At 43.3% G+C, this 16,387-nt stretch overlaps 1 protein-coding gene across 14 annotated transcripts in view; it reads right to left on the bottom strand.

Moving 5' to 3' along the window:
* DST (dystonin) overlaps positions 1–16,387 on the bottom strand; it is a 508,299-nt gene that overhangs the window by 212,744 nt on the left and 279,168 nt on the right. The gene's annotated exons all lie outside the window — the stretch shown is intronic.

Genomic DNA, 16,387 nt, shown 5'->3' with positions numbered 1-16,387 from the left:
TCTTTTCAGTCTAAACCCTGAGAGGCTAAGACACTGTAAAAACAACACAGAAGGCAAAGGTCCAAACAGGCAGTCAGGCAACTGAAAGTAGAAAACCCAGACCAAACATAGCCCTTAGCCTAGAAAGATGAATGGATAAAGAAGATGTGGCACACACACACACACACACACACACACACACACACACAGTGGAATATTACTCAGCTGTAAAAAAGAATGAAATAATGCCATTTGCAGCAATATGGATGGACCTAGAGATTATCATACTAAGCGAATTAAGTCAGACACAGAAAGACAAATACCATATGATATCACTTATATGTGGAGTCTAAAATACGGCACAAATGAAGTTATCTACAAAACAGAAACAGACTCAAAGACACAGAGGACAGACTTGTGGTTACCAAGGGGAGGGGGGCTGGGGGAGGGATGGACTGGGAGTTCGGAATTAGCAGATGCAAACTATTATACATAGAATGGAAAAACAACAAGGTCCTACTGTATATAGCACAGGGAACTATATTCAATATCCTGTGATAAACCATAATAAAAAATATGAAAAATAATATATATGTATAATAACTGAGTCACTTTGCTCTACAGCAGAAATTAACATGACACTGTCAATCAACTATACTTCAATAACATTTAAAAAAATAAAATAAAACAAAGAAAGCCTTTTACACTGGCCATTGCTTGGTGCAAACAGAAAGCCCTTTATTCCTACTGCTGCTCCAGGAGCCAGAGGACTAGAGGTCTGCCCCCCCACGTGGGGCAGGAACACGTGGCAGTTAAGCCCACCCTAGGCCTACCAGCTCTGCCAGCACCCCGTGGAAGAGATGTAGGCCCACACGCCTTTCTCCATCCGGTACTGGGTGAGGCAGCCGAGCCAGGGAGCTCACACCCAGACACAGCCGGAGCAAGGCTCCCCACACAGGGCCAGTATTTGAAAGTGCAGGTGTATCTCAATTTAGTCATCTTTCCTAGGAATCTGTGCTCATCTCCACAGCACAGGAAAGAACTGTGTGCATGAACATGTTATATAGGATATATGGGAAGGATTTCTTTTTGTTTGTTTGTTTTTGTTTTCATTTTATTGAAGTATAGTTGATTTACAAGGCTGTGTTAGTTTCAGGGGTACAGCACAGTGATTCAGTTACATATTTATATATTCTTTTCCAGATTCTTTTCCCTTATAGATTATTATAAGATAGTGAGTACAGTTCCCTGTGCTATACGGTAGGTCCTTGTTGGTTATCTCTTTTATATATAGTAGTGTATATCTATTAATCCCGAATTCCTAATTTATACTTCCCCCCGCCTCTCCCCTTTGGTAATTTTTTTTTAAAACATGGGGGAAAAAAAAAAGCAGAAACATCGCCCAACTTCCAACTGACATTCTGCTCTAAAATCATGCTGGCGAGCCTTTCCAGCACATCCCAGGAGTTCAAATCCCACCTCTACCACCTACATGTTCAAGTTACTTATCTGCTTTAAGATCGTTCTCTCACTTGTAAAACAAGGATGATAACAGTCATTACACTGTGTTGTGCAAATTCAACAACACGGACACAGAGTAATGCCTGGCACACAATAAGTACACTTTCAATTTGTTGGCTATTTTATTGCTATGGTTATTCTTTTTTTTTGACAAAGGGAGAAGCAAATACTTGGCTTTATTATTCTCCCAATTCTCTTAGGAAAAGGAGTAAAAGATAGAAGTTTTCAAATTTGTTGCCTCAGACCAATTGAAATCTCTGAAAACAAGGTTCAGAGAAACGAATCTAGGAAACTGTAAATGAAAAGTTGAACCTCTATGCAAAATTTCACAAGAGCCTTTACAGATTATAAAATCTGCTTCTTTTGGACTTGTGGTTGCCAAGGGGGAGGAGAGTGGGGGAAGGATGGACTGGGAGTTTTGGATTAGCAGATGCAAATTAGAATATATATGATGGATATAAGCAACAAGGTCCTACTGTATAATAAACAGCACAGGGAACTATATCCAATATCCTATGATAAACCATAATGGAAAAGTATATAAAAATGTATATATGTATAACTGAGTCACTTTGCTGTACAGCAGAAATGAACACAACATTGTTAATCAACTATACTTCAATAAAATTTAAAATATATATATATAAAATCAGCTGCTTCTGGGAACCCTAAGAACGCAGGAGCTACGTGGGTGATATTTATAGTTATATGAAGAAAGGGGCAATAGCTGGGCAGAGGCGGGGACTGGTTTCTGCCAGGTCAAGAACGTTCCACGCCAGTCCAGTCACAAAGGTAACTGCCTATTAACAAGGGCTGCCAAAACATTTCAACCACACGGTAAGTTTAATAGTTGCAGCGCTGCCCAGCACACCCAGGGAAAGATATTAAGGAAGAAGAGTTTAGAGGTCTGAATATGGCTAAACATCAACCAGGAGAAAATAATATATTTTATTAAATAAGTTCCCAAAAGTTCCCAAATCATATTTCAGCACGTTATTCTCACACACACCGTATCAGACCATTACACATGCATACACTGATTCAAAAGCTATAGTTTTAAAGGGTATTTTCAAATATGTTCTGAACCAAACTTTAACATATCGAAGACCACTATCACGTTAAGTCTTTCAGCTTCTCCTGGGATTTCCAATTAACTGAGTAGTAACCCCACAGGGAAATCAAGGCATTTTTAGATATACTGTTACCACTAGCCACTACCTATCTGAGTCTATCAAACTTTTCATGATACGGTGTAAACAAAATTAAAAAGCAAAATAAACCAAACGCTAAACGTTGTTAGGTCTGCAGTTGCCACTCATGACTCCTAATGTAAAATCTGTGCATTCAGCAAAACAGCCTGACTCTTCCATCAAGGGCAGGCCACGTGGGATTCTAGAAAGTAACCAAGGCTCCTCCCTTCGAATCCTAGAGGCACACAGAGAGCAGAGATGGTTTCAATTCCTGCTGCCTGTGTTCAAATCCCAACTGCAACCACTAAGAGGATTAAGACCCAGAGCTACTCAACGTGGATGGACCTAGAGATTATCATACTAAGTGAAGTAAATCAGACAGGGAAAGATAACTATATGATATAGCTTATTTATGGAATCTAAAAAAAATGATACAAAGCAACTTATTTACAAAACAGAAAGAGACTCGCAGGCATAGAAAACAAACATGGTTACCAAAGGGGAAAGGGGGGAGGGATAAATTAGGAGTTTGGAAGTAACAGATACACACCACTATATATAAAAGAGATAAACAACAAGGACCTACTGTACAGCACAGGGAACTCTATTCAATATCTCGTAATAACCTGTAATAGAAAAGAATCTAAAAAAGAATATATATAAATATATGTATACTTGAATCACTTTGCTGTACACCTACAACCAACACCACTTGGTAAATTAACTATCCTTCAATTAAAACAAAGAAAAGATTCTCCTCATTTTTAAAACTTACATGATGCCATAATAACATCTTCCTCCTGGAGCAGTTCTAAAGTTTAGACAAGATAATCTGCATTATCTCAGCACAGGACCTGGCAGATAGAAAACTCTACAAATGTCAGCTTCTCCCACAACTTCATGAGCAGTATTTGCTGCTTCAAGCCTCTCACCAGCGATCTGTAAGCTCGCATCTAACACAAACAAGATAGTTTAGACCCAAGTTCCTTTTCGAAACTGGAAGCCCTCATGCCTCTCATCCGGGTCACTGCTGCTGCCCCCCAAGTGCAAGTTCTTCCTCTCACTGAGCCTCTCCGGCCACGTTTCATCTCTGCTTCATCTCCCAGACCCAGACTGCCTCCACTCCCAACTTTCCGGAAGTATCTGTTCCACGGGAAACCAAGTCCGCCTCAGCATCATTACCCTGCCCCGCTTCTGCCTTTTTACTGAAACCCAGGCCCCCCCAACTGCACTGCGTTAACTCAAGTCCTGGACACCACCGGGCCGATGGGCAGGGCATGTGTTTCTAATGCTCCCAGTGAAAACCAGTAGTTTTCAAACCATTATCCATGGGCACAAAGACCTTGCCTTCACACAGCAGGTCACTCTTGTGCCACCACCTTCTTGCTGTCCTCAAGATGACCCACACTCCCCAGCGGTCTGACACAGGACTGGCTGTCCCCGTCTGCATCCAGGGCCCCATCCTCACAGGCCTTTGTCTTCCCTCCATGTCAGCCGGTCACACACACCTGTGGCCACAGCCTGGATCTTGTCACCTTGAACCCGACCTAGTCTACTTCAGGTCTGTACCTTCTGATAGCAATGTCCATTCTTCCAGTACTTTCATTCCTTAACTCCAGCTGGACCAACCACCAGGCTCAGAAACATCTCACATTCCTCCACTGGCCTGATTCTGCCCCGTCTCTGAGCCCTCTGCTCTCTTTACCTCCTTCTCCATTTGGTTTGCACCACATGATCCATCACTTCAACCACCATCCTCAACTCCCTCACTCCGTCCTCACCTCGCAACCACCCAGCCAAACCTCAACCCTGATCCAGGCAGCGGTATGTCTTCTCCACCCCTGCCCTGAGTCTTCTCCACCCCTGCCCTGAGTATACACCTGGACTAGAGGAAACCATACCACCACGTGGACTACTGCCTCCACGAATCCCAGCTCTGATCTCAGCCGGGGGCTCCAGGAAACTTGCCTTTTCTTTTCAGTGTCCTAAACAGCCAGTTTTTCTATCCCTCACAGCATCTCTGCCAACTCTTCCCGAAATGCCTGAAACTCGTACCCCACCCCCTCTTCTTTCCACGTCTGGCATCACTTTTTCATCTTCTTTACAGAGAAAACAGTGACACACATAAGAGCCCCCTCATTGTCCCACCTTGTCACCCTTGACCTTTGCTTCCTCCTGACCTGCTTCCCTCCTGTGAATCCTCCACCTCCTGGGGGGGGAGGTGGTCTCACTATCAGTGACCCTCCCCTCACCTGGGTCTTTTGCTCTGAGTATATAAGATGCCCAAGGCTCTTCCATCCTAAAATAAATAAAAACAAATAACCCTCATAAACCCAGTTTCCTCTGTACTTAGCACCAACTCTCTTCTCAGTAAAGCAACTGGAAAAAAAAACCATTCTGTGTTTTATAATCTTTATTATCTTTACTCCTCAACCCATCCAGACTTGGCTTCCACCCCAAACACTCCACGAAAAGTAAGGAGAGGTGACCAGATAAAGAGGGAGGGAGTTCTTGCTCATGATTCTGTTTTCTCAGGAAAGAAGGAAATTAGACGGTTGGTGGAACGTCACAGAGGAAGTGGTGGGCACAGGAGGGGATCAGGCGCTGAGAGACGGCACAGGGTCATCGGTCTCTCCTCCAGTTCCCCATCCTGACCTTGCCGAGGCAGCAGTTCTGCCAAACCTGCTCATCTGTGAATTTCCCACGAACCTGGGGAGACCAAAGTACCTGATTCCAGGGGTGCATGAGCTGCCCCAAGACTGTCTTCAAGGGAGAAGAGGGTCTTATAGCCCCATTTCTTCTGTTTCCCCATGGCCAACGATGAGCTGAAGCAACTATTATCTTTACTCAGGACCATCGCCTCTAGTCTCCAGTGTCAATACCAACAATACTGGGCTCAGGAGAGCTTCCCCTTCCCCTGGAACTAAGCCTCAGTGTCGGGATGAGTAACAGCCTCCTAACCAGCTGCACTGGACCACGTCTGCCCTGCTCTCACTCCGCAGGCACATTAATCCAGGTCAGTCTTGGCTGGTCTGCCCAGACCCAAGCCATTCTCCTTCTATTCCACGATCAAACCAGATGAACGTCAGACCATGTGGACTAAACACTCCCTCTCTCCTCGGGTCCTCTGTTCAGGCTACTTCTCCCCTTGGAACATCCTCCCCATACCCTGCCCAACGTGGTCAGACTAGGTGCTCACTTACCATCTGCTGAGTAAGGGGTGGGAGACAGAGAGGGAAGGGGGAGGAAGGAAGGAAGGAAGGGAGGAAGGGGGGAGGAAGGGAGGGAGGGAGGGAGGGAGGGAAGGAGGGAGGAGGGAGGAGGGAGGAGGGAGGAGGAGAGGAAAGATCAGAAAAACATGTCATGTTTTCATTTGGTATGAATGGGTTTTAGCCTCTCATGTAAACCTTGTCATCTTAGAAAGTAAATGGCTGCCAATTAAGCTCACTTTGCAATCATCACCAAACACCCCGCCCATTGCCCAGGAGTGCCCGGGGCGGTGAGCCCAGCCCCGGAGATTACTCTCCAGAGCCCTGCCCACCAATCCCCATTTCTCTGGGTGTGTCCGCCTCTGTGTCTCCAGCCACCCATCACCCCCTTTTGCGTCCTTCTGGCCCCACGTGTCCCCATGTCTGTGTCTCGTGGCCCCACGTCCCTGGGTGTCTCTGTGGCCTGGGTGGCCGCCCACCCTTTCTGAGGTGGCTGCCCCACGCTCCCCCTCCTGCTGCCCCAGTCCTGCACACAGTGTTATTTATGCCCCCCCAGCCCGTGACAGCCACCGCCATGCCCCTCACAGTGTCCCAAGGGAGGAGGGGCATCCCTGCCAGGAGCCCTCTGCCCATCTCCTTCCCTGCCTCGCAAGCGCCCGCCCACCACCCTCACGTGGCTCACATTCAACTGCTGGAAGTTTTGCTGTCAATAAAACGTTTGAGGATAGCAAAAAAAAAAAAAAAAAAAAGTGAGAGCCCCACATTACCTAAGTGTCATCGAAATCATTTCTGTAAAACAGTTTCATAAACTTGACCCAGGACATAGCCTTGAAATGCCTTTTCAATGGAAGAAAACAAGCCATCACCCCCCACCTGAGAGTTCACTCCCAGCTGACAGCGGACTGGCCCGCTACCTGCTGTGGGAATCGACAGCCTCCTGATCCTGGTCAGCTGAGGCTGCAAGCCTGCAAGTCCTCTGAGTAAAGTCAATGCCACTAGATGACTGGGCAACAGCCACACCTGATTTTTATGGATGTTGTCATGGTTCTGGCATGCAGGGGGGGAGGGCACACCAACAGCCAACTTCCAAAGCTGACTCACATACTCCCTAGGACACTATTCACATTTTTATTGTATTTTATTCTATACAAGGCAAATATGCAACTTAAAAAAATTTTTTAAATAACTATAATTTATTGAAAAGGTTAAAAAGTTAATCAAATTTACTATTTAAATAATCGACATGTGACACCAGAAAGGCAATGTCTCTGAGGTTAAGAGAACTGAGAAATTTAACTTAGAGAGGCTATAAAAATAGTAAAGGATTAAGGAATCCGGGGAACTCAAACTGGAAGGTCACAAAGCCCTCTGGCAACTCCCTGGTTTCACTGGTGAACAAGCTGAGGCCAAAGGAGGTGAGGGGACTGGCCCAGGGTCTCAGCACTCGAGCAGGAAGGGGCCGAGGGGATGGACCTATGTCTCCTAAATTCCAACTCAGAATTTGCAAGAGGAGAGTGAAATCTCTCCTTTATTTAGAAAAGAAATCTACCCGTACAACTCAGACTGATCTTTCCTCAGGAGGCCCAGTGGGTGCTCACTCTTCAATGCTGGAGAGATGTCTGCACCCGGGTTGGGTTAGGGTTAGGGGTAGCCCCCAGCTCCCCTCAACCCTAAGGTCATGACCCTTCCCCTGGAGCTTCCTAGCCTCTACACTGGCAAAGCAGCTGCTACAGAGAACACTTCTCATTTTCAGAGGAGGACCCACCCCTGGATCTCTCACAGGAACCAAACGTCAGGGTTCACAGAGGTTCCCTCACTAGACTAGACACACGCCCTTGACTGCCAGCCTCGCCACAGAGCAGCAGAGCTGTCCCTAGATTCACGTCCTTCCTCTTCTCCCAGAGCTGCTGCAACAGGCCCTCTGGATGCATCTGGACTGAGCTGCAAATAAACGTATTAGTTTTACGACTCGGTTCCTCCCAGGGGTTATTTCTGTCAACCAAGAGGTTGACAGAATTTTAAGCTAATGGTGGAATTAGAGAACACACTCTCTGACACGTTATAGGTATTCACTAAACATCTGCTGAAGAAACGGTCAAAAGAAGAATGGACCAGGGGAATGAGAGGCAGCTCTGCTGGTGCAGAAGGATACCTTATGTCCAAGGAAAGAAAGAAGTGCTCTTCACAACAGATGGTCACAACATGTGTCCTCTTTTTAACAGGAGCAGAAGACAGTGGTGAGACAGAAGTTATAAAGCGCCTACAACCTCCTGTCTTTCTCCCACATACTACTTCATTGAATCCTCAGAACAAGAAACCATCCTAGTTCACAGACATGGGAAGTATGACCTGCATTAAATGTAAGTCTTCTGGTTTCTCCAAAGAAGACATACGGATGACCAATAGGCACATGAAAAGATGCTCAACATTGTTAATTATTAGAGAAATGCAAATCAAAACTACAATGAGGCACCACCTCACACCAGTCAGAATGACCATCATTAAAAAGTCTACAGGGACTTCCCTGGTGGCACAGTGGTTAAGAATCTTCCTGCCAATGCAGGGGACACGGGTTCAAGCCCTGGTCTGGGAAGATCCCACAAGTCGCAGAGCAACTTAGCCCATGTGCCACAACTATTGAGCCTGTGCTCTAGAGCCCGTGAGCCACAACTACTGAAGCCCGTGAGCCTAGAGCCCGTGCTCCGCAACAAGAGAAGCCACCGCAATGAGAAGCCCACGCACCGCAACTAGAGAAAGTCCGTGTGCAGCAACGAAGACCCAACGCAGCCAAAAATAAATAAATAAAGTCTACAAATAACAAATGCTGGAGAGGGTATGGAGAAAAGGGAACCCTTCTACACTGTTGGTGGGAATGTAAGTTGTTGCAGCCACTGTGGAAAAGAGTATGGAGGTTCCTCAGAAAACTAAAATAGAATTACCATATGATCCAGCAATCCCACTCCTGGGCATATATCCAGACAAAATTATAATTCAAAAAGATATATGTACCTCTATGTTCACAGCAGCACTGTTCACAGTAGCCAAGACATGGGAACAACCTAAATGTCCATCAACAAATGAATGAATAAAAAAGATGTGGTACATATGTACAATGGAATACTACTCAGCCATGAAAAAGAACAAAATAATGCCATTTGCGGCAACATGGATGCAACTAGTGATTATCATACTAAGTGAAGTAAGTCAGAAGGAGAAAGACAAATAACATATGATATCACTTATATGTGGAATCTGAAATAGGACACAAATGAACCTATCTACAAAACAGAAACAGACTCATGGACATGCAGAACAGACTGGTGGTTGCCAAGGGGGAGGGGGTTGGGGGAGGGATGAAGTGGGAGGTTGGGATTAGCAGATGTAAGCTTATATGTATAGAATGCATAAACAACAAGGTCCTACTGTGTAGCACAGAAAACTATATTCAATATCCTGTGATAAACCATAATGGAAAAGAATATAAAAAAGAATGTATGTATAACTGAATCACTTTGCTGTACAGCAGAAATTAACACAACATTGTAAATCAACTATATTTCAATTAAAAAAATAAAACTTAAAAAGAAAATTTTAAGTCCTCTGACTCAAGAGCTCCTAAGTCCCCTTTCCTCTGCTACACCCAATCTATAGCGACGCCCTACAGCATTTCAGGAAGAGTTTTATCTATCAATGAACCAGCTCATTTTACAGAAGGAAATACTGATTTAAGGGATACACAGTGGATATGGGAATGGTAGTTGTCAAATGTTCTTCCTGCAGAACCCAAATCCCTACTGGCTAGTCACGAGTATCATCCAGGGAATTTCAATTCCTTCATATAGTTTTGTTAAAATAAACGACAGTTCATACTCTAATTGAGAGAGTTCAGGTATTAACAAGGATGAAAGCAGCAGGTTGGAAAAGGTGATCTCAAGATGCTTCCACCTCTTTTAACATAATTATTTCAAGAGTGAAAGTTTATCACTGGGAGCAAGGTTGTTGCAGAGCTGTGGAGGGTGGTGACCCGTGTTCCATCCCCGACCCCACCACTTACTGGGCCTTGGTTTCCTCTCATCAAGATGCCGACACGCACACATGGTTCAGAATGGTGCCTGCCCCACATGAGTGGAAGTGACTACACCAGACTGAGGATTATTCCCTACATTTTTTTTGCTCACATTGCTTGACACTGTATTCAGGCAAAAGCAAATTCCACATTGAATGTGTCAAAACACTCAAATATTTCCAAGCCAAGATGTTTGCTTCCAAAGATAATCTCTTTAACGATGTTTCAACTATTTTGGCAGAAACCAATGTAATCAACACATTTTTAGAGTCTGCTTCCAAGTTTCAAAAATGTGTGAAAAGGCTCCACAAAATATTCTTAACTGTAAAGACAGCACACATATTTTGAAAATGCTATCTGGTTAAAAAAACTGCCTTCCTAAAAGGAAGAGTTAAATTGAGGATAAAAGTAAAAAGTTGATAAAGTTCAAGTGCTAATGCTCTACGTTGATGGCTACCTTTAGCAAATGCTCATTTATTTCTTATTCAAATTATGGGGGAAAACTAACACAGATATGACTATATTTCTTGTATAGTAAAGGATTTTAAACTTGGCATGTTCTTCATTTAACTGAAAAGATAGAGGCATTCTATTGCTGATAGAGATCCAATTCTGTGCAACGATTTTATAACTAAACTTTCACAAACTGGGTCATGAAATCCAAATGAAGACTAGAAATTTAAAAATCTATAAACTCATTTTCATTAAAAAAGATGAAATGGTTCAGAAAGAAATGCTAATTAGTCAACTATAAACCAAATGACCTTTGCTTTCAAGATCTATAGAGCAAAGCTACCGTGGAAAAGTAGAAGTATTTAGATTTCACCCTAGACCTTGAATTCTAAGCACGATTCTATAGCCTAAGATTCACAGAAGACTTCGTTAAAGAAAAAAATACTGAATATTACATTTCAGTGAGGTTGAATATTAATGTATTATTCTAACATTTTGAGATAGCTCTCAATTATTTTGTTTTTATAATTTAGAAAGTCAATGAATGAAAATATCTAACCCATCATTACTCAGATGCTGATAATGTAATTTGTACACTATCCACACCCTTCGCCACCCTTCCCTCCTTGGCTTCTCTACTGTATGTCACTGCCCTGTTTACTGCAATTCACTAAAGGATGAAAAGGAACATGAAAAGAGTTCAGTGTTCAGTAGTTAACACAGCTATATGACAGGATGGGACGTTAAAATGACAACAGTCCCCCTTATCCACAGTTTTGCTTTCCGTGGTTTCAATAACCAAAGTCAAACACGGTCCAAAAATATTCAATGGAAAATTCCCAGAATAAGCAATTCGTAAGTTTTAAATGGTACGACATTCTGGGGAGCAGGATGAGATCTTGCACCATCCCAGTCTGCCCCACCCCCAAAAGGAATCATCTCACTATTCACTTCGTATATGTATGTCTTGGTTATCAGACTGACTGTTGCGGTATCCCACTGCTTGTGTTCAAGGAACCCTTATTTTACTTAATAACTTAGTAACAAAGTGCAAAAGCAGTGATGCTGGCAACTTGGATAGTCTCCTAATGTACCTAATGTATAAACTTTATCATAGGTATGTTAAGTACAGGAAAAAGCACAGTACATACACAGAGGGTTCAGTACTATCCAGTTTCAGGCCTCCACTGGGAGCCTTGGAATGTATCCCCTGCGGGTAAAGGGGGAACAACTATATTAAGCATCCTCATCCCCAAAGCCTTTTAGGTGACTAAGTTTATAGCCACGGTCCCCATCATTTATAATGAACAAACAATGGGATATAAGTGCCTAGTGTTGGTTCAGTATATAACAGGTGCCTAATAAATGTTTGGTAGAGGAATCAAAGAAGTGATGGATGGAGGAAGGGGTGAAAACACTCAACAGAAAGGTATGTAATGAAATGCATGGATTTGTAGGAATTTAAAAGTGAAAGAGCTGTATGTGGGGAAAGGTAGGGAAATGACATTAGTTCAAAGTTCAGCTTGGAGATAATTGTGGGTGAGATCCAAGCCCTTCCACGTCCTGGCTGAGTGACTTGAGCAAGTCACTACGTCTCCTGAGGCTGTATGTCCTCCTCTGTAAATGCAGCAAACAACAGAACCATTTCATGATGGTTAAACAGCACAGTGGGGGGTGTCTGGCATGCAGTAGGACTCCACAAATACCATGCCTAATAACAGTCGTGTCGTCATCCAGTCCCACATCCTCCTTTTCTGGAAAATGAAGCCGAGACCCAGAGAAATGAAGAAGGCGTCCAAGGCACACAGCTCTCTGGCGGCAAAGCTTGGCGAGAACTCACACCTCCTGTCTCCAGGCCCGTGATCCACGCTGCTTGTCAGAAAACCCACGATGAGGAGAAAATGAAGGGTGAAGCTGGTTCTCAGAACTTAGCATGTTTTCAAGAAACATGTGAGAGGGCGCCTGAAACATATGCAGTGCTCTCACATTCCGTCATAAGATATTCTGATACGGTTAAATCCAGGGTAAAGCTTCATCTGGAGATGATTCTAGCACCACAGGGACCCTGGGGTCCACTTGAGAATATGAAGAGTAACGAGCACCCTAGCCACAGTCTTGACCATCAGAATCACTGGCCCACGGTGATCCATTATATTAGAATCACTAGAGTTGACATCCGGGCACCTATATTTTTCTTTTAATATTTATTTTATTTATCTTTTTTTTTGTTTTTTATTTTTTGGCTGCATCGGGTCTTAGTTGCAGCACGCAGGATCTTTTGTTGCAGCACACAGGCTTCTCTAGTTGTGGTGCACGGGCTTCTCTCTAGTTGTGACATGCAGGTCTCCCAGTTGTGGTGCATGGGCTTCTCTCTAGTTGTGGTGCACAGGCTTCTCTCTAGTTGTAGCATGCGAGTTTTCTCTCTCTAGTTGTGGTGCGTGGGCTCCAGAGCAAGTGGGCTCTCTAGTTTGCTGCAGGTGAGCTCTCTAGTTGAGGCACACAAGCTCAGTAGTTGTGGCACACGGGCTTAGGTGACACCAAGCATGTGGGTTCTTAGTTTCCCAACCAGGATTGAACCCTCGTTCCCTGCACTGGAAGGTGGATTCTTTACCACTGCTAAGTCCCCAGGGACCTATATTTTTAAAAGCTCCTTAGGTGACACTTACATGTGGTCTGTTAGAGAACCAATGACCTATAAATAGAGAAAACAACAATCTTGGCTGAGAGCAACATCACAAGACTGGGAAGAGGTGGGATTTGTGAAACTCAAGAAAGAAGAATGCTTTGTGGGCACAGCTTGAGGGGAAAGGCAGGACTCCCCGTCACAAGTCTGGGAAGCATGTGAGTCAGACAAAGAAGGGACCCTGCACAAGGTGCAGACCCTGAGCTCATCACTCCCTGTCCCCAAATGTGCTCTGCCTCTGCCACCTCTGTTGGCAACACTCATCCTCCCCAGATGAACATCAGCTCTTATAAACATCAACCCCTGTTCCAAGTTCACAGCATCTCCTTCAGAACTCTGACAGCTCATCAAAGTAGGATGCTGTGCCATCATTTAAACTCAGCTACTCCCATCTGCTGTGTTCCCTTAAGGACCTTATTTAACCTGAGTTTCCATTTCTTCCTTCCAAAGAGGAACTGTCTATTTCACCTATTTAATACAGTTGTTAAGAATGATCAAAAGACACAATGTGTCTGAAAGTGTTTTTCCACTTCCAAAGCAATATGCAAATCGAAGATGCTTCCTTTGTTTACTTACACCTCTTTACCCTAGTGAAGTTATCACAGGTTATGAGATTTACATTCAGTAGATGCCCAAGAAGGGGCGGCTGAGTCTGCTCCACAGAACCCCAGGGCCTGGAGGGCCACCCGAGGCTGGCTTACAATGGCAAGGATTAAAGAGGAGGTGGGCTGGTCACCTAGACTAAGAATGACAAATATCACAGGACCTGGGAAGTTCAAGTCAGAGGCTTAAACTAAGTCTAAGCTTAAGATAAGTTCAAAGAATTGTGCAATATTCTACTTTGGAGATTAACCCAAACATCACTGAGCCCAACCGTGCACACACAAATGAATGAGTAAAAATGGCTCAAATAGAGAAGATATGGAAAAGATTCTGAAGGGACAATGTCTTGCAAAGGAATGCTGGCTAACAGGCCATTTCTGGGATGGAATACTAGTGAAGGGGCTGAGAGCTCTCATTTGCATCCAATTCTGCAATGAAAAATGGAGAATCCAATGCAAGATAAAGAGGGCCGTGCACAGTTCTAACCAAAGATAATTAGGCAGAGTCCACCTCCAAAGTACCAGGAAGAATGCATTTACGAGCAGCCAAGCTGTTGGTCTGACTCTGCCACCAGTCTTTATCTGGACCACGGGGAAGTTAAGATGTCAAACTCCTCAGATAAAATACAGACTATCCCTCATCAAAAAGTCTACAAACAATAAATGCTGGAGGAGGTGTGGAGAAAAGCGAACCCTCCTACACTGTTGGTAGGAATGTAAGTTGGTGCAGCCACTAAGGAGAACAGAAATGGAGGTTCCTCAAAAAACTAAAAACAGAGCTACCATATGATCCAGCAATCCCACTCCTGGGCATATATCCGGAGAAAACCATAATTCAAAAAGATACATGCAACCCAATGTTCATAGCAGCACTTTTTACAATAGCCAAGATATGGAAACAACCTAAATGTCCATCAACAGAGGAATGGATAAAGAAGATATGGTACATATATACAATGGAATATTATTCAGCCATTAAAAGGAATGAAATAATGCCATGTGCAGCAACATGGATGGACCTAGAGATTATCATACTAACTAAAGTAAGTCAGAGAGAGAAAGACAAATATATGATACCACTTACATGTGGAATCTAAAAAAAATGATACAAATGAACTTATTTACAAAACAGAAACAGACTCACAAACTTAGAAAACAAATTTATGGTTGCCAAAGGGGAAAGTGGGGGGAATGGATAAATTAGGAGTTGTGGATTAACATATACACACTACTATATATAAAATAGATAATTGACAAGGATCTACGGTATAGCACAGGGAACTCTACTCAATATTCTATAATAAACTTAAATGGGAAAAGAATCTGAAAAACAATGGATATATATAAATATATAACTGAATCACTTTGCTGTACACCTGAAACTAATACAACATTGTAAATCAACCATACTCCAATATAAAATAAAAAAATTTTTTAAAGTGAAAAAAATAAGGATTATCTCATTCAGCATTTCCCTAGAAGATATGAGGCTTTAATAAAGTACCTCCATATCACAATTATTTAACAAATCTGACTGACAGGTTTATGACCTATTTTCACATGTATTTTCTATTGAAGTTTCAAAAATCATTAGCTACACAAAGTAGAAAGAAGGGGTAAAATCCTTGGCATGAGTATAATTCAAGTGGGAAAAAAGGCTTAGGCACCACTAGGAAACAGATTTTATGAGTTTCCACTAATGAAAACATGTGAGGCTTACTTGAAGCCAAATTATGCAAAAAACAGATGGAAAACATATGTGAGCAAAGCAAGTGGTTACATTCATAAACACACAGCAGCCAAGCGGCTTTCTTTTTCACTGACCTTCATGCCAGACCTACATAGACAAGGCCTAGACCGGATGCTTTCTTTTTAAATGTAACCACTGTAAAATGTAAATAGAATGCACGACATAACATTGGCAAGGCGTGTTGGTGGATACAAACAGGGGAACCAGCTTCAGGAGGACAAGCGGCCAAGGCCAATGATGACTGCACACCTAGACCCTACTAAAACCTCATCTGACCACTGGGTCAAGGATCTCTGCCCAGCAATACAACGATCTTGCCATGAATGTTTCATGTTCCATATACCACTTAACGTCCAGATTTTTTCCTAAAAGGCAAAGTTAGGAACAGCTTAAATGAAAAAGCCATCAGCTGCCAAGGGGTACCATGTACTGGACGTTGCTTGGGTGATGCACTTCTCAGGCAAGTAAATCAATATTCACTTACATTTTAAAGACAAGTAAAAACCCCAGAGAAGCAACTTGTCTAAAGCTAAATATCCATGTTAGGAATAAAGATCACAACTTCCTGGCAGCCTGAGTCATATTCAGATTCCTATGACCCGTTGCCCAAGTGAGTTCTGATTTTAGACTTGGCCGGGGAGTAACTCACGTAACAAAGAGACAGAATAGATTTGGGCAGTTTCATCTGTGCCTGTCACCCCCAAAGCGTGCGCACACACACACACACACACACACACACACACAGAAGCATACACAGATACACACACGGAACTGAAAGCAATTATGTCAGTGTCCCTGTGTATGGAAACGGACAGAGAACTAGAATTGGGGTTTTGGATCAGCAATCAAACTTACAGATCAGCAGGTCAGGGCTGACTGATCATTGTAGTATCTCCTCCCTACATCTGTCTTGTCATAACTGCTTTTTGATTTA

The sequence above is a fragment of the Phocoena sinus genome, chromosome 11 (genome assembly GCF_008692025.1).
Source record: "Phocoena sinus isolate mPhoSin1 chromosome 11, mPhoSin1.pri, whole genome shotgun sequence".
NCBI classification, from domain to species: Eukaryota; Metazoa; Chordata; class Mammalia; order Artiodactyla; family Phocoenidae; genus Phocoena; species Phocoena sinus.
This window is presented reverse-complemented; position numbering and strand designations above follow the sequence as displayed.